The following is a 23,543-nucleotide window of genomic DNA, read 5'->3' on the forward strand; positions in this document are numbered from 1 at the left end:
AGATGAGAGTTCTACGCCAACAGCAAAAACTTCCCTGCCATTCTACACTCCAGATGCTCAAGAGACAGCATCACAAACTCCAGGCAGAAGCCCTTCACAACAAACCCTGAACTTTCAGTCACATTTTAGCTCCTAGGCAAAGCGTAACAGTAAGGTATCAAAAATTAAGACGGGGGGGAAAAGTGCTTGGCCAGATCATAGCTTTCTTCTGCTACGTTATCATCCAAGAATGTCCAGGTGTTCAGACAGGTCAGCCCTAAACCACATACACTTTCAGCACTATGCCACAAGAACCCGAACCCAAAGAGATACAAACACATCCAAAGGACACGTAATGCAAACAAGGTAACTTCCTTTACAACTTGCCAGCAAGCGCCGTGACAGCTGGTGTTAATTAACAAATACTAAGCCCTTCATTGCTATAGCGCGCACCCACACCGTAAGTGCATTCCTAAGGCAGACATCGATAAAAGCTCACTTCAGCCTGTACGTGTTTACAGACAAACATTTAGTCCACCACGAAGTTACCGGTGTGGCGCTCCCCTGAAACTATCCGTGAGCGTGCTCCGTGTCTGTCTGCAGCTGGAAGCAACACACCAGGTGATCCTTCTTCCGGACTTTCAGAATCCGTCTGTAGAGCATAAAACATGGGCGTGAGCATCGGTACAAATTCTCAACTCATTTCTACGCAAAATGTTCCTGCTAAGCCAACTTGCACAGCATGGAATCACAAAAGCCTTTGATCAGCCCCTTGGAAAGGGCACGTCAAGACACAGTATATGGGAAAATCACAGCAGACTTGTGTGTTTTCAGATCTTAGGCAAAAACCTCACAACTCATCTAAACTAGTCTGTCACGCTGGCAAACTGCACAGCCGCAAGGGAGAATTAACACGGTAACTCGAGCTGTGGGTTGCCAACCCGTAACTGCAGGTCTGGGGGGGACCCAACTTTCAGACTGAACTGGTACCCGAATACTCAAATTTGTGCTGACGTTCCCCAGGCACACGTCCTGCAGTGGGGAGCGAACACATTGCTATTCCCAGTTGCAAGGGTTGAACAAAGACGAGCAAGACAAAGCTTACAGAAACCAAAGCTACCTAAACCCCCCCAATAATATTTTAGCCTTGTATTTGTAAGAAGGAGACGGGGAAGAGTTCCTTCTTCCTCACAAGAAAAGTCAGAGGGCGTAAGCTACAGACTCTGCTCGTTTTCTTCTAACCCATTCCCACAGACAGGAAGAACTAAAAGGGCAAACACAGCCAGCACGTGTGGTATTTCTGTTGAACGCTACTCTCAAAAAGGGTCAAAAAGGTAGAAAGGCTCTTTCCCAAAGCAGCTCATCATCTAGGCTGCAGACCCTAAGGGCAACCACTGAACACGTCAGCGGAATAGAGTTGTGTGGTGAAAAAGCAACAATCCCGCCAGCCCCCGTGAGGAGCTCAGACTATTTTAAGCAGCAAGAAACTTCACTGCCGCAATACTGTACCAGAAACCCAACTCCAAGGGCCAGCTGCCATGAGACCCAAAGCATTAGCTCGACCTACCTTCATCCCAAGCCTCGCTGAACAGCTAGCACACAGCACAAGTATTTCAAGGGCCCCCAGTTACAAACATACAGCAGAACCAGGAGAAGGGGAAATAAGCCTCAGCCGCGGCAGGGCCCAAGCTCCGAGTGCTTCTGGATCTCGCTCCCCACCCCCGCCCCACTGGGAACCCCGGTGTCCTTCACGGGAAATACCTCAGAATCCCAGGGAGATTCAGCATCTTCCTCTTCCTCTGCTCCCACCGCAGTCAGGGCACCTACAAAGGCAGTAAGAGGTGAGACACTGAGCCCTTCTATTTCACTCTGCTTTTCCCCATCACCCCTGCGCCCAAAAGATGCACAGCAGTTCTGTTGCTGAGGACAAACTAAGCAGTGAGTGTTGAATTCAAGGGTTTCTTCACACCCAGCACACAACATCATGGTACTTCCTTTGGATCGCCACCTCTCCAGCAGAAGATGGCTATGCACAACAGCTGACACAGCTACAAGCAGCACTGAAGACGTGTTTGGGTCACACTCAGGAAAAGGCTCCAGCACGCTGCAGCCCTGTGGCATACAGAGTTTAGGTCACCTGCTCTCCAGTCCACAGCTCCAGAAATTGCCACTGACTACCACTATCCACTGTACAAGAAGTACCATAGAAACACCACCCGACACATCTTCACGCTAAAATCACCAAGAAACAATGCTCCTTTTGTAGCACTACCAGAAAAGACCTTCCTTGACTAGCAGTTTTTACCCTGCACCTTCCCAGAAGGTAGACACCTAAGCATTGCCATTGAAAAAGAGGAGAGGCTCACCGCCCAAAATCTCACCCCAAACACACAACTTGTCTCTATCTCAGGGGGCTAACATCTGAATCTCTTCTCTACCAGACACACGCAAGGCTCAGTCTCAGTAGGTTCCTGGCCAGATTAAACTATCTTCATTTCTCTGTTTTAAGCTAGTCCGTTAGGTAAAACTGATTCAGGATTCGCTCTTGTGGAGACATGCACACAAAAAACGGGAAAGGAGCTAGAGACCAGTGAGGGCACCCGTCCTAGCAGAGGGGAACTGCTGGTTCCAGCCTCAGCTAGGACTACTCACACTGTGCCAAATGCAGGCTTATGGCAAAATGCACAGACAGAAGAGCATGTATAGGCACAACACCTGGAATACAGCAGGTTCTGCCAGGCCCGCTCTGTAGCATTTGATCAGCAGCTACACACGCTCTGGTAACATCTACCACACCACTCTACTCTCTGGAGACACACAGTGGAAAGTGTGCCTTCTCCTCCTGCTCCAAGACCTGAGGTGAGTACCAGAGTGCTCAGCCCTGACTGACGGGGCAATGCTTTCGAGCACACTCAAGCGTGGCACTGGAGAGACTTTCTACGTTTTAAAACTGGACAAGGTGAGGCACTGGAACAGAACAGCTTTCTCTCAGATCGACTCAAATCTTTCCCAAGCTTCAGCCAAGAGCAACCACAACTTTTCAGTCTGACAGTACGGGCCAGAAAGGGGAATACTACTGTCACACCAAGACTCTCTAATCCTCCTCTTTTTCAACTGTGCGTTTTGTTCTGATCGCTTCAGGGAGAACACAGCAACAAAAACAAAGAATGACACCTGCTCCATGTAGCATCGTTTGGAATCCAAGGCCACAATTTGTTCTTCAGGAATGAATGAAAAGGAACAAAAGCTACTTTCCTCCTTGCCAATGCCCACTAGGGTTCACAGGCAAGGGAAAACCTTACTGTTTCAGAAGTCAATCACCATTTCAGTTCATTTACTGTGCATTAATATTTATAGAGGAAGAACTGGGATCAGTATTCACTAACTCACTTCTCTCACCAGTGTTGTCTTTGGAAGCACTGTGGACTTGATGGCTATCATTACAAATAGAGTTTTTCACACCCTCAACAACTGCAGTTTGTAGCTCTTCACCTGTGTCTTCCTTTTCCTGCTCCTTCTCCTCTTCTTCCTGTTCAGGTGATTTTTCCTAAAAGAGATTGACCAAACAGCTGGAAATAGCAGAAGCAAGCACCTTCTTAGCCACCCATCGACAACTTTAAAAATGCTTTTCCTGTGTAAGACAACAGGGAAACTTTGTTGAGCTTTGTTTTACAAGGCCTTCAGTTTTTCCATGGGACTCTATGAGGAGACAGCAATGACATTAGCCCTAAGTCATTAGCCCTGGCTCTGCAAAGCTCCGGAGAAGCAATTCTTCATGTCAGCCTAACTCTAGCTTTCATTTCAGTTACATTGTTTTGGAACACGCTCCTTTTCCTCTACTTTGCTCCAGGAAAATCACTAACTTCCTGCTCTCAATCTTATTCAAACTTTTTGCTTCCTCTATTTCAGCCATCACACCAGGTATTTTACTAAATGGCAATAAATCTTGACAGATAAAAACTGTACATACAACTGAGAAAAAATGAATTTATTTCAGAAAAATTATACTGCCTATTTGTTTTCCTGCAAAACCACTGCAACCAATAAAAAAATATTGAAAATACTGCCCAACACTATTCTTATACCTAAGAAACTGCTTTGGTTAGGAGTAAAGGCATTTTCTAATATAAAAAAAGGATGATCAAAAGATGGATATACATGAAATATTAACAGAAATCCAGTTTACCTTTTGGTTCTTACCTTTATCACCCTTAGAAAATACCTTTGTGATTGAATCATCCTTATATAACTTACTTTGGTGCCTGAGTGAAATGCTGCTCTTACATTTTCTTCATGCCTATTCAAGCACAAGTGTTCACTTTCTTGTTTCAGTGCTTCACAGACTTTATTATTATCTACTTCACATTGCTCTTCTTCTGTATCTTCATGATCCACATGTTCAAGAAAGACAGAGTTTGGTCTTTGACTTTCAAGCCTTGGGTTTTTTCCTGCTGACAAAGAACTATTATCGCTTTCAAAGCCATTACTGAAGCTTGACTTTTCCTCCTTAAGACCACAACTATCTGAGAGAAGCTGAGGTGTCTCTTTTTTCCAGTCTGTCATCTTAGATTCTGCAAAAAGGGAGTCATCATTTCTGCGAAACTTCACCCCAGTCATGCTTTTCTTGTTCCAACTTTCTTGTTTATCTTGCAAATTATTTAGATTTTGAAAGACAGTTTGCTTTGGTACTGACTTGCAAGATACTTCATTATTCACCGTCTTTGGAGACATGGCAGTTATGTCAAAACAACAAAAGGAGTTATGGAAATGGCAACAGGCATGTTACCAGATTAATGGAGTAATCTGGGAATGTCTGGAAAAGGAACCAAGTCAAGGATGGGCAGGATGGAGAAAGGACTTGGCCAGGGACAAAGGCTTAGGAGGGGATAATACCTTCATTTTAACAACATGACTTATGTTTTCTGAAGTGACCAAGTGCTGTGTTTTCAAAATGCTACTTTTCTCATTTACTATAGGAAAAGAATTATATAAAAGTAGATTGGCTAAGTAGTTTTTTAAACATTAGTATACTATGCAATCTGTTCCAAATAGCTTACTGTTTTTCCTGAACTGCTGGGAAACATTCATTAACAATGTCAAATTTGGCTTCTGCAGCTTCTGTAAATAAATGATTATTTTCTTTTAGAACACTAACGACAACAACAAATCCTTTGGTCACATCAAACCTTGAACACTAAATGTAATCAGGCTGTCCTTTTGATAGAAGTATAGGATGGAGCCAACACCTGACCACTATCTACAAAAACACTCCTCACATACGCAATTCAGTGAGTATTTCACCCCCAAAATACCATGCAGGCACCCTTCTGAAAATTGTTTCCACAACTATGGTTACATGCATAGCAGTTTTAAAAATCTGGGTTTAATATTTGTAGTACTTCAGTAAAATTCAGTTATATTTAAGATCGCAGCTTCTGGATGCTTACTTGCAAGTGTGCACAAGGGAAGTAACTGTTAAGAACCCTAGGTTTAATGCATTGATTAGTCCCTGCAAGTACACTTACCAGAATATCCTTACATTTCAAAAACATGCCCAAAAAATGCATAATTTATATTTAAATCAGTGCAAGAAAATGAAATCATGTTAAAACTAAACATGCTTGCACCTCCAGTATTACAGAGTAGGTTGAACTAGAACACCGGTTCCTCATCGCTGCAGAATCCCAGAGCAACAGAACAGATGCTCCAGACATCCCTGCAGAAGTTAATAATTCTTCAGAACACTAGCAAAAAAAGCAGGCCTGAGAGCTTGTAGCTGACAAAAAGAATACTGCCTAAGCATTCAAAAAAAGGAGGGAAAACATGCAATGTGAGATTACGTGCAAGCACAGAATGCCATCTCAATAGAAGAAAAAAAGATGACCCATTTGAGTAACTCATCCGCTGAGCACTCTTGAGTAACCTGATGAGGAGGAAAGGAGAACTAGGTGATGAAGGATTTCAGTACCTCTTCATTAAAAAGTGCCCTTTATCAGTTAGGATTCTATCACGAAATCTACAGGAAACATTAACAGTGTTTGGGGAAGAACAGAACAGGTTATATTAGTAACTTATAAACTGAAAATCTGACTCAAATGACCAAGAACAAACAAAACTGTGGTGGTTTATCTCGTCGCCTATGGCTCTTTTGCCTCAAACCACAAATCTACTGCGTGCTCTGCCACAGCTACAGGTCTTTTAGGAAAAACTCACAGCAAAAGAAAGGCTGGCAGGTCAGAGACTGCTTCTAAGGAGAAAACAATATTGGCTAGCACTGTAGTTTCTTTCAATCCCCCAGAAAACTTGCCTTCAGATCACTTATTTTTATAGGACATTTACTGTAAATACACCATACCTTGGGAGAAAAATCGAGTTCTTCCTCAGAAGTATGCCAACTGACATCGCTCCCCTCTTTCTCCAAGCTTCTTAAAAAGTAAAGCAAAATGAGTACTGTGTCTCTCCAATCATTCCTCAGGTATGTGCTGGGTATGTTTAAAGTCTTACCTGATTGAGTCTCCTTGCGACAAGTCGTCTATTGCTCTTCAAACATTAATTGACATGTTGAAATTAGATTTGGCATGCCAAAAATCAACCAGCACATACAAACATTTAACCTGGACAACTCTACATGTCATAACAGAATGAAACTTTGGGGAGTCAACTTTATGTAAGACAGCATGAATGAATGCATGCATTTCCAAACAACTGCTTTCTCAAGTCACACTGAATTGACAAAACAAAAAAGACTAGAGTTTTATCTCCTTTGAACTTTTATACCTAAAAGTTTAAGAACTACCTCTAAACTAAAAAAACCCAGCATAGCATGAATATGCTACGTTAATAAACAGTTAACAAAATACTGGTGCTTTAGCAAGACAGTAAATAAATGAACTTCTGAAGTATTCATACTGCACACACAAGCACACACTGTTGACAGAGATATTACTGGTTTATATACTATACTAGCTGGTGCTCTACCCACTTACAGGTTATCCTGAAAAGGTAAAAACCGTCAAAAAGCATAACCAAGATCTAATGCCTATCCTCAGGCAGAAAAATCCCCAGCAGTTCTCTACGCTGCACCAAAAAGGGTATTCAAGAGGCAAGACAGGCGTAACCAGGGCATTCTATACTACGCTCCAAGCTTTCATCCATGTTAAGACAGCAACTTGCACACAGGATCACAGGATAAATCAGGTCACAAGGGACCTCGGCAAGTCTCTCAGCCAACCGCCTCCTCAAAGCGGACTCAGCTCTGAGGTCAGATGAGGCTGCACAGGGCTTTTTCCACTCTGATCTTGAACCATTCAAGGAGGGAGACTGCACAACCTCTCTGTTTTACTGTTCTCACCATGGTGAAGCTGCCCACATTCCATTAGAAATTCTCTTGTTTCCATTTATGCCTCTTGTACCTTTGCTTCATGTGACACACCACTGGGAGGCACCTGTCTCTGTCTTCTCCTTACACGTACTGGAAGCTGCCGCTGGGTCCCCTTCAAAGTCATCTCTTCTCTACACTGAACAAGCCCAGTTCCCCCAGTCTCTCCCCAAAAGGCAAGTAGCCCTGCTCCTGGCAAAGTTTGATGGCCCTCCACCGAACTCGCTCACGGATGAAAGACCACTCTCTCTTGCACTGGGGGCTCAAAATTATACCCAGGGAGCTGGACACAACCCAGGGACTGCCAGGTAGCAGCGTACAATCCCCTTCCTCAGTCCCCTGGCTATGCTGCTCTTCATACAGCCCAGGACACCGTTAACCTTCTCAGCCGGCAGGGCACCCTGCTGGCTCATTCTCAGCTCACTTTCTGCCAAGACCCTCTGGCTATTCCCAGCAAAGCAGCTCTCCAGCCAGGCAGCTCCAGCACGTGCTGTAGCAAACGGTTGTTCCTTTCCATGCGCAGGACTTGGCATCTGCCCTTGTTGAATTCTGTTAAGACAGGCCTGACAGTCCATTTACCCAGCTTGTCAAGATCCCTCCGAATGGCAGCGTGGCCCAGATGCACATGTTGCAAACTCAACGACAGCGCACTCTAGCACACCACTGATGTACTAAAGAAATCTGAACTCTAGGAATCCAGCCTGAAGAGTGCGAAAACCTCTCAATTACCAACAACTAAGAGGAAATAAAAGGCCTCTTCAATTCCCAGGACAGAAAGGAAAAAAACAAATAGAGCCTCCACATCGTATCTATTTCAGCATTCCTCAAGTCCTCGATAATTAGTTCTCGTTAACTATCATCACAAAAATGAACTTGCTTATAAATAGGAGATTGGTGGCCTTCCATAAAGTTGTATGATGACAGCCAAACCGAGGTCTTAGACAAAATCATTAAAAGGAAAAGAAAACAAAGGGCATATCGTGTTGAGTAAGTTATCTGAACTTTTGCTTTCCATGGATAGTAACTTTAAGCAATGATCAAAACCAGTTCCCATTCTCCTTTAAAAAGCAAGAGAGAAAGTTTATGAGATAGTTTTCAGACAGATCTTGATGCCCTACTGTAGAAATGGGATCTAGAAAAGTAGTATCTAGGGATCACTTGTTTCTACTTTAATTGAAGTCCATTTTCATTGTGGAGTAACAGAAGAGCATAATTTTTTTTTAAATATTATTTACTATCACTAATGACACAAAGCAATCACTCAATCCAGTAATAAAGGACCCGTGCAAAACACGCAAACAAAAAGCGCCCAAAGCCTGCTCTCAAACCTGATTTATAAAACCAAAACCATCAGAATAGAGACCTCCAAGATAATAAACATCACAGGTGTGTTAGTATTTGTACATCACACAACATGTTTCACAGTTGAAATGCTACTGTATAGAATACCTTTCTTTGGTTTTCCTGTTCTTGATGTCTGGCTAGGAGATTGTGGCATTCCTATATCCGTTTAGGGAAAGGCATGTCAAGGACAGACCAAACAAGGACACCAGAGTAAATGTGAATTCCCAGAAATTTGGAAAACCTAACCAGTACATTAACAAAGCTGTAGCAATGGGAGAATGTACTGTGACCATCAGCCTACTCTACAGTTACAAGAAGTAGAAGCCAAACCTATCACAACCTACAGAATTCTACTCTTAAGGGACAGTGTCAAACAGTGTAACTTAATTTACTTGCTCCATTGTAAAATACCTATATTCCAATATTTTGAAACACTGAAACAGATTCTTGGCAGTTTACTGTACTGCCAACTTTGAATTTCTCTCAGCTTGACTAGTCCTTGCCCAGCACTGACTGCCAATGCAATTCCTTCATATTTGTAGAGTGTTTTATACATACGGCACACTTAAAATCCCTCCGTTTAAGCATCCCAAAAATCTGTAGGTGCCAACAAACTTTGGAGATACACTAGCCAGTTGTGTCAGATGGTGCCGGATGCAAACACAGCCCCCTCCTACCTCAGTCTGAAGGTAAAAGCCCTGCATATATTGATTTGACCATGCTGAACTGTTCACATAGAGAAGCTACGCCACCAGCCAGAACGCAGGCATGACAAGCAGTCAGAGTGAATACCCTGTTCCCCCAGGGCTATAGGGCAGGCCACAACTGGACCAGAACGGGTGCACTGGCTGGTGTGAGTGTCATGCGTGTGTGCTTGTGTGTGTACGCGTGTCTATGTGTCGTGGAACAGAAGCTTTAGAATATAAATCACCATCCGCCTGCTCTACTCATCCTACTTAGTAAAATTTTATTTTTTATATCAATGAATGGTGTGGTTCTGTTATTGCAGCTACCCAACACCAAACGTCTGTGTGACAAGGCCATAACATTTGCCTCAGAGCAACAGGGAGTCCTGCTTATATTGATGTTACCACAAATACATGGAATGGATGTGGCAAGAGGACTCCTATCAAAAATACACATGTAAGAGTTAAAAAAAGGACCTCAAGATTGTTTCTCATTCCTTCTCCATTTCTGTTTTCTTAAAAGGCGATACAGCAGATATAAAGCACACTGAAGCACTCGTTTCTTTTCCAAGAGCTCTATGATGAAAAACCAATGGTTTCTGTAGGAACAGTACACCAATATGCAGTGCAGCAGCTAAAAAAAGCTGCCACTGAAGACATACTAGAAATCTGAACCCTCGCTTTTAGAAAAAATACATAATTACTTTTTGCCAAAGAAATTCCAACTTCAAATCTGAAAAGTCTGTCATTCGATATGCTAGAGGTGGAAGCCATTCATTTGGAGGTTTTTGCAAGTCTGTCTGTAATCAACAAAAAGGTTCATGTTCTGACAAAAAGTAAACACTCAAATAAGCATGAGCCAACTTCTTAAATATACCAACTTGCTCACTAGAGGCGAATATTTTGAACAATGTTCAACAAGTGCAAAAGTAGCAGCAAAAGGAGGAAGGACTACATTGTAAATCCCAGAAAAACAGGAATGAAGAGCAAGATTAAAACAAAGAATTCAAAGTGGGTATTCCTCCTTTGTCTCACGATCAGTTGAGCTTCTCCTCTAACAGGGGCTTCAAAGCTTTTACTGCAGCCTGTCAAAGGGACTCAGGATGCAGGACCTGCCCTTTGTGTGTGCAAGCAAGAGACTGCAGAATCAATGCCACCAAGTGCTCCCTGCATGCTACTAATCCCTCTCACTCAACAGGCCGGGGTCATTTTCCAGGAGACTGAGCACAAGGAGAAAAAGATTCGTACTACTCAAGGAAAACAAGCCCTACTATAAACAGTTTGAGACCACAGCGCACTCTTTCTCCTCCCAAGTCCTTAACCCACATAAATATGCTCTTCACACTTACTAGGCCTCTTCAAGTGAGGATTTCCCATAACATTGTGGACTTATGCTAGTAGTATTACTGTCTTCAAGGAACTGCGCAAATTACTTGGTTCAAGAACCCATGTTTCCCTGAGGGCATATTAATTTTGGAATCACACAACAGTATTATTCTTCAAGCCACATATTTTAAAATAACCCAGGCCTGTCAGTCATCACAATGTGGTACCACAGCAATTATCTACGTGCACAGGAGGCAGCCACAGAGTGCTGTTTGGGTAACAGCAACATTTTGTTGATTAAACTACCTGTACCAAGCCCTTTCCAAAAATAAAATAAAATATAAAAACCTCTGCATCTTCCTTCAGTCTATCAAGAAACTTTACACATCGCTGACTAGATCAAAATAACTATTCCTAAGTCAAAGGAACAAAGTTTGGCTCTAAATTAAATTCCCCTATCTGGGAAAAGTGAACTCGGAAAAATATCCCATGTTTTGCTCATATTTCACGACGTATTTAAAAAAGGAGTAATAAACTGTGTTTGAACACTGTCTGCTGCCCATTTGCCACAAAGTTCTGATGTAACACCCTTAAAAAAAACAGAAAGGATAGAACTTCCCACTGTAGGGCCTGAGATGTAAAGTACAAGAAGTTCCATCTATATTAAAAGATTAGTTTTCTAAGATTCCTCTAGAGCTATATGAGCTCATAAGCATAGACTGGATCTTAAAAATTAAGGAGTTGTTTGTTTTGGGTTTTTTTAATTTAAAATGAACTCACTGAAGGAGCTAATTTTTTGATAACAAGGCAATTCAATTGTTTTTCTGGATCACAAGTTAATATGGACTTTTTAATGTTTATTTCATAAAATTACTGGAAGTAGAAGTGGTTTTTATTTTTACTGGAATCAAACTATGTCCATGAAGATACAGTACACACAGAAGTTGCATTATTGTTTCTAACAAAGTGACTTTTCCAAGACGATTTTTCCTAAGTATGTCTCTACAGCACCTACACAGAAACAATCGTAACTGATGCTGAGAAATAAGACAACTCACTAAAGGCAGCTTAGTGCAGGTGAAACCATTAATATTAAAACACTACCGCACAAACTCAGTGGAAATCAACAAGACATGTACGGCCCTGCTAACTCATCTGTTGCTTCCCAGCTACAGGAAGATGAACAACTACTCAGGACGAACCTACTGCTTTTGCAATTCATTTTCACAATCTGAATGGCCATCTACAGGTACAAGTACACACCCCAAAACCAAAACCACTCTCACCTAGTTCCTTCCCTGTCCCCCTTCTCTCTCTGTATGAAAACCTATACAGATGGGCAATCTGGCAGGCAGAACGCAACAGCCCGGTAAGTGGGCCCGTAGCACACAAACCGCAGCTGCCTTCACCCCTGACAAGAAGCACCTCCAACCAGCAACAAGTCAGCATATTCACAAAGCTGCTTGCGCTACCCCACCTGATGCCTCCACTAAAGTCAACGGCGAACACAGTGAGCGCTGACAACACAAACCCCCTAAAGAAAAGGCCACAGTGATTTTCCTCGTGAGCTCCTGCGTGATTAAAGATCCTACCTCCTCTGTCCACAGCAGGTGCACCCAACGTCAAGCCAGCAGCTCTGGCCCGGTGAGGAATGCCAGGTACTGTGTCGCCTTGTGCACCACCTTCGTCTCTGTCTCCCCGGAATGCGTATTCCACCAGTTGTTTACAAAGACTATATAGGGAAAGAGAAGAAACATATTTGGTAAAAACAACCACATACTTGCTTATACAGTTTAATAGAACAGTTAACAGCCACTTAACCACCCTACATGTATTCATAGCCGTATGAATTCGTATACTTGTATGCATTCACTGAGAGTAATACAGACAGAACTTACTGCACAACTACTACCTACTTCAATGTTCACTACAGTCATGTTCACTCTAGAGGTGCATATCCACACCTACGAAGCTATTAGCTCCAGCTCGGCACAGTATTTTCAGCCTAGCTGTTAAGCACACATAACCACCTCAGAGAAGGGATACGCACAGGTACAAAGCTATCCATAAGAGGGGTGAAACTGCTTAAGACTTTAACAAAAGGGATTTGTTAGATCTCTGAAACAAAAGACTGGTAGTTCCTGGTGATTGTAGTGGAAGTCAGTAAGGACAATGGTGCTGGTCTGAGGAGAGGACTGACATGCATTTCAGTTTGCCACGTTCTACCTCTGGGTAACTGTAGGATACAGACATGTTTTAGAGTTTGTATTGGGCAGGTGCAAGCTTAGCGTCAAAACTTGACATCTACAGACAATTCGGGGTGGAAATTTTCTTCAACATACAGATTAATACTAGACACAGGGAACGATACGTATCAGAAGACGCCACTGAGCACAGCTTCAGGACAGCTTTCAACACACCATTAAACCTTGCTGCTATTACCAAAAACATTCAAAAGCCACACTGACAACTGACAACCTATTCTAACAATAAAGTCAAAAATTTACCTAGAATATCCATGAGTAACAGCATAATCCTCAGCTGTCCATCCGTTAGTGTCTTTATGGAAAAGATCAGCACCATATCGAAAAAGAACTTTTATTAAATTAAGCTGTCCACCAGATGCTGCAGTCATAAGTGGGGTTCTGAAACACCAAAAATATGTTATGAAGTAGATCATTTGACACAGACACTGTAATTATTTTTATTCCTATTTGCTCTCAAAAACTACTTTCCTCATTACTGAATGAGCAAAAGAAAACGCAGTTTTCATTAAATATTAAGAGCAACCATAAAATGCAAGAAGGAGTCAAAACAACCAAACCTTTAATCTTCAGACAAAGCTTCCACATAGACAACACTCACATACAAACTATGCCACTATGCAGGAGATGTTTTTCACAAACTGAGGTAGTGCTGCTGAGCTAACAGCATGTTTCCTGCCAGAAGGGACACCACAGACAACGCCTTCTTGTAATCCTCAATGAGGAAAGCACCCACCGAGGTATGACAACAGCCAAGCGCAGATGTGCTTTCACAAGTCACACAGAAATAGCTGCTATGTGGCTCCCCGGGGTTTTTTTTTCAGAGCTCACTCTCATGCCTCTGATTAATCCAGCCTAAAGAATACTAAAGAGACCCATGCAGAGTTTTGACAAACCACTCACCTTTCACAGTGATCTCGAGCATGCACATCAGCTCCTTTCTGCAGAAGAAACTCTGCTATATCTTCATGATGTTCAGAGATAGCAAGAATAAGCGGAGTGTTTCCCTCCTGAAAGGGCAGATAAATTTAAAAATAAAAGTAAAAAAAAAAACACCACCCTACCAGAGAAATACTAATACAACTTTTTGAAAGAACTTCTTCAACAAATACAAAAATTTACCTTATTCCGAGCATCAATATTGGCATTATGCTCAAGTAACAGCCCCACTACAGTTGTATTAGGAGATCGGACAGCAAGGTGAAGGGCAGTGTTGCCGTCAGCATCTGCCAGATGTGGGTTGGCACCGTGCTCTAGCAGAATAGCTACACATTCTTCTTGCTGGCACTGTACTGCCTGGGAACAACACGCAAAAAAGGAAGAACTTCCAGCGCTCTGTTACAATTGCCGCAGCTTCCCAATGCTGGAAAATAAGAGCACCTTCAAAGCTGAGCTAACATATGCCTATTCCACGCTGATTACCAGATGCATGCTTCTACACAGAGATGTGTAAAGAATCCTACCAGCCACCTCTCATTTAATGCACAGTTGACAAGCCCCACTTGAAAGAGCATAACATATTCCACATACCTTCATCAGCGGCGATCTGTTATCACTGTCAGTAAGATTTAGTTTACACTTGTTTTCTACGAGATATGTAACAACGTTCACATGGCCATTCGCAGAAGCAAGATGCAGAGGTGTCCTAAAAATTAAACATATTAAATTAGCACAAACAGACAACTAGAGAAATAATTTCAGGCTCTGATAAATTGATACAACCACAAGTTTCACTTTGCACAAAGCAAGCTTAAGAAATGATTTCTCATTCTGTTACCAGTAACAGCAGTTGCGCACCAAACACCCGAGACTGGCCAGCAAAACCCCTCCACAGCATCTGCTTAGTAAGCTGCCATTTCCTTCACTCTAGAACTTAATCTGCACAGATTCCTGTGCCCAAGCATTGGTCACTGCCTCCAGCAGGACTACACCCGCGGCACAGCAAAAAAGCTTGGGAATCTGAGAACCATGGCAAGCAACCCTCTAAGTTCTATAATTATTCATGTGCCAGAAGTATCAGAGATGTAGATGGGCTTTATATAAAGAGTATTAGCATTTCCCTGCACTTTGAGGATTTCTGCTTTTTCTCTAGGTTGCTTACTACTGCAACAAAACCAAGTACTCACTTGCACCAAAGTGCCCCCCATCACATGCAGCAAACCAGACAGCAGAACACTGTAATCCTGAGTACAGGGAAGTAATACCTGATCCTTCAGATATGTATAACTACAATAGTCATAATAAGCCTACTACAGAGGAAGTCCTCTCCAGGGAGGGAATACTGTGTTTCCATAATACATGACCAGCATAAGAAAATGAAACTCTTTTCTTCAAGTTAAAGCCTTGCCAGAGGAAAAAAAAAAACCCACAAAAAAACACGCCAAAAAAAACCCTCCTTCAAACCACAGAACATCTTAGGTCTGATGTCAATTAACCAGCCTACTTATATTGAAAGAAATTGCCCAGAAAGTCCTTGCATGTGTTTCCCCCTAAATCAGAGGCACAAATCAGCACAAGCTTCACGCTGTGCAAAGGCAAAGCACCTGCTGCTCTGCAGGACACCTGTCCCAACAGAGCAGAAGACAAGCTAGAAAACAGCTGGGACCTTCCTCCCTTGAAGGTGATGCAGTAACAATCCCACAGTTCCTCAAGAACTGAGGGGAACACCAGCACTGGCTCTGAACCACATCGCTGCAGGTAGGTCCTTCTCTGTATTTAGGAAAGCTCAACTAGCCTTGCAATTGTTTTGGTACCTTGCTGAGACCGGAGCACAACAGCTCCCTGGCTAAGTGGGAATGGAAAGGGAGAGGTACACAAATGCAGTGGCAGGTGATGCAGAAACACAGTAATCTGTAATGCAGATACTTGTTACAGGGCAGCTGACATCCTCCTCCACTGCAACAAAGATGAGGATGAGAGAAATACAGAAAACTTCAAAGAATTTGTAATGTCTTGCTACAGACAGGGAACAGACTGGAGCACTGACAGAGGAGTAGCTCAAGAGCAACTACCACCACTTTTTGAGAAATTTCCATGGAAACATGCAGGATTCTTCATCTCTGAAGAAATGACTGGCTGAGATTATCTGAAAGCTAACCAGGACTGGTTATGAAGGAGTCCACAATCCTCTGAAAGCTGCTACTACCAACCACTAAGAAGCATGACAGACGTGAAGTAGTCACTATCAGCTCTGCAAACAGAAAAGCCTTCAGAAAACTTGTGGACTTGTTGCTGTCCTCCTCAACCAAGCCTCTCAGTCTGTCAACAGGAGACGGCTCTGCTTGGAGCAAGGCCTGCTGTGCTCCACAGAAGATCCACTTCAGGGAACAGGCTGGCAGAGACCATCAGTGTTCAGGGTTGCCTGTCCCTGCAAGAGGCCTCCAGTAACACCGAAGTTCTTCTGCCACCCAGCCCTGGGGACACTGCCCAGATTCTGTTCCTGCTCCTGTTGCTGCTACGCTGATCACCTATAGAGTAGAGGAGAACTGCTGATGCTGAGCAGCCACGAAACAACCCCACTGGGAAACAGCAGGTTGGCAGTACGCACTTTGAATGGCCCTTGAGCCGACAACCCAGCAGCTACAAGCCAAGCAATGAAAGCGCTGGAGTTCAGTCTGACAGGCAGCTGACACGGTAAATCTCCCTTAGCGATGAGCTCTGACCCAGGATCCATGACTAGCTGGCATTGTGCCTACAGTGCTTCCAGCTCTGTGCTGACTTTTGCCCGTCTCTGTCAGTGAGGCTGAAGGTTTTGCTAGACCACCTCTGAAAGCTGCCTGCTCCTAACTGATGCTGTATCAAGCACACTTTCGGGAGGTCGTATGGGCTACAGGACCCACTTTATGGAAGGAACCTGTTTGTGTGATCCTTGCCATGTTCCTGGTGCAGGATTTTGCTTTTGGAAATCCTGAGCAGCAAAACTGAGATATTCATACAACCAATGCACACATTTTTGCCGTTACTTTGCATTATTTCCTATTCTTCACCTCTGTTTCCAATGATACCAAGTCTTCCAACACGAAGCCCTGAAACACAACTGCATCTGGTGGTCACTCACAACACATCACACCCACAAGCACTAAGAGGGCACAGGTGGCCTTGCAACCCCCATGGCTGGTACAGAGGGCAGTGGCTGCAGCAAGTAGGCAGGCTCTGTCCACCGAATTGCTCTCAGCCTCGCTGTTCAGCACTGGGCATTATCATGGCAAAACCACCACAGTGCTCATCATAGTATGCTGCCTTTTCTTTCTTCCCTCCGTCTGCCCCCCCGCCCCCGGCTTGTTTTTTACAGTTTGTGACTGTATTTGTCCTGTTATAACACTGATAATTGCCTGGCACACAGAAGGAAACCCTTCAGAGGAAAAAAAGCTTTCTAGACAAGATGAACTTGAAACGCAAAAACTAGCAAAATTTCATACCAGGGTCTGCTAAGAGCTGGTGACTCACTGATGACTGAATCAGTAAGCAGTAAGAAGAAAAAGAGAGAAACGTTCCGAACTATTTCCATAAATGCCATCGTGCACCTTGACTCTGGCAGCTGAATTATGCACAAAAGTGCACTCAAGCCACCTTAAATGGCATCCCCCACCTCCAGCTGCATAAACAAACACTGGCTGGCAACACTCAGGCACACAGCCCACATGCTGACTGACTGCACTCTTCATTGCCTTCCTACAAATCTAGACAGTTTCAGGTGTTTTCAGGGCAATAAGCTAGCTGGCTGGCAAAAGTCCAGTCTTCAGAAAAGACAGCCCAGGATGCTGAAGTACTCTGATTAAACCAGCATCTCCTCTGAATGTCATGGATGTTTTGACTCAGTCTTTTCAGAAAAGGCATTAACAGCTCGACACATCCAAGACCCAAAACCTTCAGCTGATTCCCTTAGGCTTACGGTGGATCATGAGGAGCTATGCTGCAGCCCAGGGCTTCTCCCTAAGATATAACTGCCAAGTACTTGCTGTGCTCGACTCAAAAGCACACATCCTAACACCTGCCAGAAGCAGCAGCTTCCTCTGCATGGCACTGCCCAGATCTTCCAAACCAAGGCACTAATTAGCTGTACCAAGGCCACAGAGCAAACAGCAAAGTAACTGCCACCTAAAATCAGACTGATGTTGCTTTGGCTGCAACATCACAGTCACAAAAGGCACATCAGGCAACCGTCCACACAGCACCAATACACAGCACATTCACCCTTTCCTAAACGCAGTGCTTACCCCTCTTTTACTCCCAGCTGAGGCAGTGCAGCTTGCTCAGCTCAACTACTAACCCCGCACGCTGAGGCCTCCGAGGTGCATGCACTCTGCCTTCCAAGCCTGCCTGGAGAATGGCCCTGAGGCTCCTTCTGCAACCCGCCCTGGCCAGGCTGCTGCCGGCCCCCTGCCGCTCCTGCGCCCCCAGGCAAGGCAACACCCCCGGGAACGAGGGCACGGAGGGGGCCGGGGCAAGACCAGGACAAGACGGGGGATGCTCGGCCGACTCCAAGGGCTCCTGGCAGCACAGCCCTGGCTCCCCGCCCAGGCTGAGGCTCCCCGCAGCGATGCTGCCGTTCGCTCCCAGCGCCCTTGAGCTGCCGGTGGCTGCAGCTGCACCTGCGGGTGCCGGCGCTGCCCGCAACCCCCCCACACCCCGCCCCAGCACCGCCCGGCGCTGCTGCCCCCCGCCGCTTACCGCTCCGCCGCGTCCCGCTCGTCGATGCCGCATTTCTTCAGTCTCTGCCGCACCTGACCCAGGTCGCCACGGGCGGCCGCACGGTGCAGCTTGCCCAGGTCCTTCAGCCGGAGCTCGTAGGCACCGGTGGGGAAGGGCTTGGCGGAGCTGCCGGCCGCTGCCGGCCGCCCCTTCTTCTTCCTCCCGAACCCGAAAAACCTCTTCATCCCGCGGCACGGTCCCGCCTCAGGGAAGAGACGGCGGGAGGCACGCGGCGGGCTGCGGCAGGCCCCGGGCAGGGCCGGGGGATCGGGGGTCCCCCCGGGGCAGGGGGATCGGGGGATCGGGGAGCCCCCGGGGCAATGGGATCGGGGGGCCCCCGGGGCAATGGGATCGGGGGATCGGGGGGCCCCCGGGCAGGGGGATCGGGGGATCGGGGGGCCCCGGGGCAGGGGGATCGGGGGATCGGGGGGCCCCGGGCAGCGGCCCGGTACGGCTGTCTACAGAGCGAACCACCAGAGGGCGGGAAGCCGAGCGCACAGGCTGCTCCTCAGCGCGGCAGCGGCGGACAGCGCCTCCCTCAGCGGCGAGCGCGGCGGTTAAACGGCCGGCGGGCTCTGCTGGCGGGGGCGGGGTCTGCTCCGGCGCGTGTCCAGCGCGAGTGACGTCACTTCCTGCCCCGCGGTGCCCGGCGGCTCCCGCGCGGTGCCCGGCCGCGGCGCTGCCGAGCGGGGCCGGGGGCAGCGAGAGGCCCGGCGGGTGGCGGCGGCGCTGCGCCCCCCGCAGAGCACTCGGGCCGCTGTCGGGAAGCCCGGGGGGTGCCGGCGTACCGGGCAGCAGCAGCTCCCCGCTGGCCCCGGCGGGGCCCGCGCTGCGAGCTCGCGGGGCGGCTCGGGCGAGTTGGTTTTAAAAGAAAATGGCTCAAACTGGGAAAGCGCTTGTCGTTCAGGGCAAGGGCATCTCGTCAGGGAGTTATGGCCAAAACAGCTCTGCGAGCAATTCGCCTCCTAGTTTGTTGAGCAGTCCTGCTTGTGTGCCATCGTTAGCCCTGGGCAAATGGATGCCAAAGGAACGAACAGCAAGGGTTAATATAGCGGGAGGGGGGCTGGGGGGGGGCTGTAGGCATCATCTAGTTACCTGCCTTGCCAGGACAGGGTCAGAAAGTTACTTTCCAGTAAACGTGGCCGAGCTGGCACTGCCACAAAAGAACAGAAACGCGCACTGAGGGTATGGAAACGTCCAGAAATCTAAAGACAGGTCATGCCTTTGGTATAGATAAGTTGGGAACCATCCTCCTATTCTACTGCTGCGGTGATGGCACTAAGTAGTTCAGCGTGGTGAAACCTTGCTATAAGTACCATATGGTTGTGGGGTGATGTCACAGTCCAGTATACCCTAGATGGTTTGACTCATGGAACACCTTGCCAGCACACTACTTCCTATTAGAAACTGTCTCTTGCCAATGAATTTGTGAAACATGGGAGAGATGGCAAAGAAAACCTCCATCAGAGAGAGGGACACACTTCACTGTGATTAGCGCTGAAAATACTGATTACAACAGGACAGGAATCTGGTACCACTTTTTAGGAAGGAGATTCAGCCCTTTGAAATACCTTCTTTTTCTTCATCGCTAATAATGGTACAGCTCCTAGAACCTTCCTTTTCCTTTCTGGAATGAGCCTTCACAGCTTTATCAAGCCTCTTTGCTCTGGCAGTGTTCTCGCCGACCAAAGTGGCTGATGTACAGTCACTTTCCTTAGCTGATCCTCAGTGTATTAGCAGCATTCCGTTATTGCAGACATGATCTCTAGAAGGAAGAGCTATAATAATAATAATAATAATTTTAAAAAGACAGAAAAAAGACTTTTGCTGAAAACACAGCCAAGTACATTCAGGTTGCAAAACCCGAATTCTATGAGTTTTGGGAAATGGCTATGAGCAGCAGCCATTTCAAGAGTAGCTCTGTAATCAGTCGGACCATTTAATGGGGGAATGGAGAGCAAAATGCATTTTTTAATTGAGTGTATTTGTTTTTTTCCAGACATTAGAAGAAAGGCAGGATTTTATTTACAAGATGGCAATACACAGTAAACACAATCAATCTCTGCTCTTTCCAGGAGGAAGTATTTCCTCTCCAGTGTTTTTTCAAGTGCACGCATGCTCAGCCACAAAAACTTGGGTTTTTTTCAGGTCACTCCCCAGCCAAGACCAGGAGACTCTACAGTTCCTGTGCAATATTAAATGTTTCAGAATGGTATTAAACCCCCCCGTGATTACCCAGTTTTAGTTGGCAGGGACTTGGTAGCTGGCTGGGCTGAAATTCAGTTTCAGGCTTTGAAGGTAAGAGGGTGCTGATGGGTCCTGTGGATATAGTGTTATGGGCACAACGGCCACTATTTGTTTATTATTAGCCAGAAAGGATGCAAAACTAAAAACTAGAATCTATCACCCAGAGCAACCTCAACAGCACTTCTGGGAACTCTGCTTCTGGGTCTCCATGACAAGGGAAAGACGGACTGAGTCAGCTACTAGTAAGCAATAAGTTACTGCATTCATTTTTTCTGCATCACCTCACACTGCATTGTGCCCTGGGAAGCAAAGACACCATTCTGAAAAGCAAACCCCCACCTGCCTCCTGCTCAACTCGTGCCCGAGACAGGCTTCAGGGGGTGACCTTGGGCAAGGCCAACTGCACAGAGTTGTTCCGAGTGACGGTGGCGTTACTCCCCTCTCTTCCGAGAGGGAGTAACTGGGAACTCTTCCCAACAGAGCCACTCCAGAACTTACACAAAGATACCCATCTAGCTTTTATTTGCTTCCTCCGTGACCCCCAGACGATAAGGTACTCGCAGCCTGAATGGCAGGGATAACAGAAAGCAATGATATGTAAGAACCTGACCAGAAGGTGCATGTGGTTCTCCTGGGTATTGCCTCGGTGCCCGGAGAATTTTCTGGGCTCACCTGTTCCAACAGTTCAGCCTTTTCCTCGTCAAGATGAGCAACGCGCTCTTCCAAGGTGGGATCGTGACTTCAAGTGCTCCTCCCACGTGCTGTGCAAGTCCTTGGATGTCAGAGCCAGCATGTTCTGCTTCTGCATCTGTGAAAGCAACAGTGGCAGAAGAAAAAGTAAGGTGGCCGGAAAAGACAAGAGCGCAGGAGAATGCAGTAACTCACACAGAAACAGGCCTAAGCTCTCCTCCACCCATCCAAGACCTATGGCCAAGGTTGATGTGGAGCGTAAAACACACCTTAGGAACCATAACCAAGAACAGAAGCTGGAGCTGATGGGAAGAAGGAATACTCTAGAAGTGACAGGATGAGGTTGCAACTTTGGGGAACAAGATGACGTGTCCACGCACACACAAAATCACCCTACAGCTTTCCTGCAAAGCTCCTCTGGTTCCCTCTATACTTCAGTTTTCATAAGAACACTGCAAAACGTGGTGCAAAAGTACAACATTCGCTCCTACTTTCAACAGCTACAGTCAGATTTCTTCATATAGTTACAGACATTAAGGACATTAGTTTTCAACTTTCTTTCCAACTCCTTTTGCAAGTGCAGCTTGTCTCTCTCCAGGTCACTGTGGTAGTGTGTAGTAACTTCAAGTGAAGCTTCTGGCATAGATTGCTTTTTAAGTGCATCAGCAAGCTCCTGCTGCAGTTGTCCAACCATGCCCTAACAAAACAGTTAAATGAGCATGAAGAAATTTCTAAGAACATGAAATACACCTTTAACTTATTTTATTATACAATTAGACCTGTCTTAAGATTGAACCCAAAGGTATGAAATTTTGCCTGCCACCAGCAGGCATCTGCGCAGATGATGAACCTCTCATCATCTTTCTCAGCTGAGCACCTTCGACTATCAGCAGCTGTTCATGAGGATTTCTGTTTCCTAACACATAAAAAAGGCTCAGGTATTGTTCTTCCTTGAACAATACACAAGCACACACTGCAATCGGGTATTTTTTTCTAACAAAACCCAAAGGAATCTGTTGTGATCTAAGAGCCATAGTTTGACTGCAAATATTACTCTGGTGACTGAAGGCAGGACTTTGTGTTAGATTGTTCTTTCTTCTGTTTCTTCACTATACAAGTACAATTAAACGAATACAAATATCTGAAAGCTCTTTTGAGATACACTTTAAGAGTATGTTGAATTACATCCTCTTGTAGTCTTCTTACTGAGCTCGTTTTAGAATAACAACTGCCTTTATACTGATAGATTAGGTTTACAAAATTCTGGATAGCTCATATATATATATATATATATACACACACAGTCTTCAAAAGGAGCCTGTTATTTTGGTAGTAAGAATACAAAGCAAGTCACAGATTAAAATGATTGACGGTACTGCTGGAGTGTGGCTACATATCATAAAAGAGAAGGGAAAGCTTAAGGTCACCGTCTGACATGAACTTTGAGGAACAGGCAGGCCCCTCAGAATCCTCAAAACACAGACAGAAATCAACAGCTGGACATTACTAATACTCTTCAATCTAGATAGCAACTAAAAGAGAAACTGTAGAAGAATGGCTGCAGAAGCGTGGCCTTAGAATCTCTGAAGATCTGCACAATCCAGGCCTGGTATTAGAATAGGCCTGTAATCAGAATTGTGCTGAAGTTGCTGTGCTGAAGTTAACAAGAAAGGTAGCCTTGAGCTATTCTTGAATCCTGAGACCAAGTAATTATGTTGTGCCAACAGGCCGTGGCTGTAACAAGCTACAGCTGCTGGGAAAGCAGGTGCAGGGCCAAGAAAGAGAGGGAGCGGTATGGGAAAATAGGGAGTAACAAACTACAAGGCTGAAGCACAGCAACACAATTAGCTACATGGATAGAATGCTTATTTTAGTCATGATAATTAGGGGTGTGAGAACCGCGCGCGTTTAGAGACTACTAACCAATTCTATTTCTGC

Source organism: Falco punctatus, assembly GCF_963210335.1.
Source record: "Falco punctatus genome assembly, contig: scaffold_23, whole genome shotgun sequence".
NCBI classification, from domain to species: Eukaryota; Metazoa; Chordata; class Aves; order Falconiformes; family Falconidae; genus Falco; species Falco punctatus.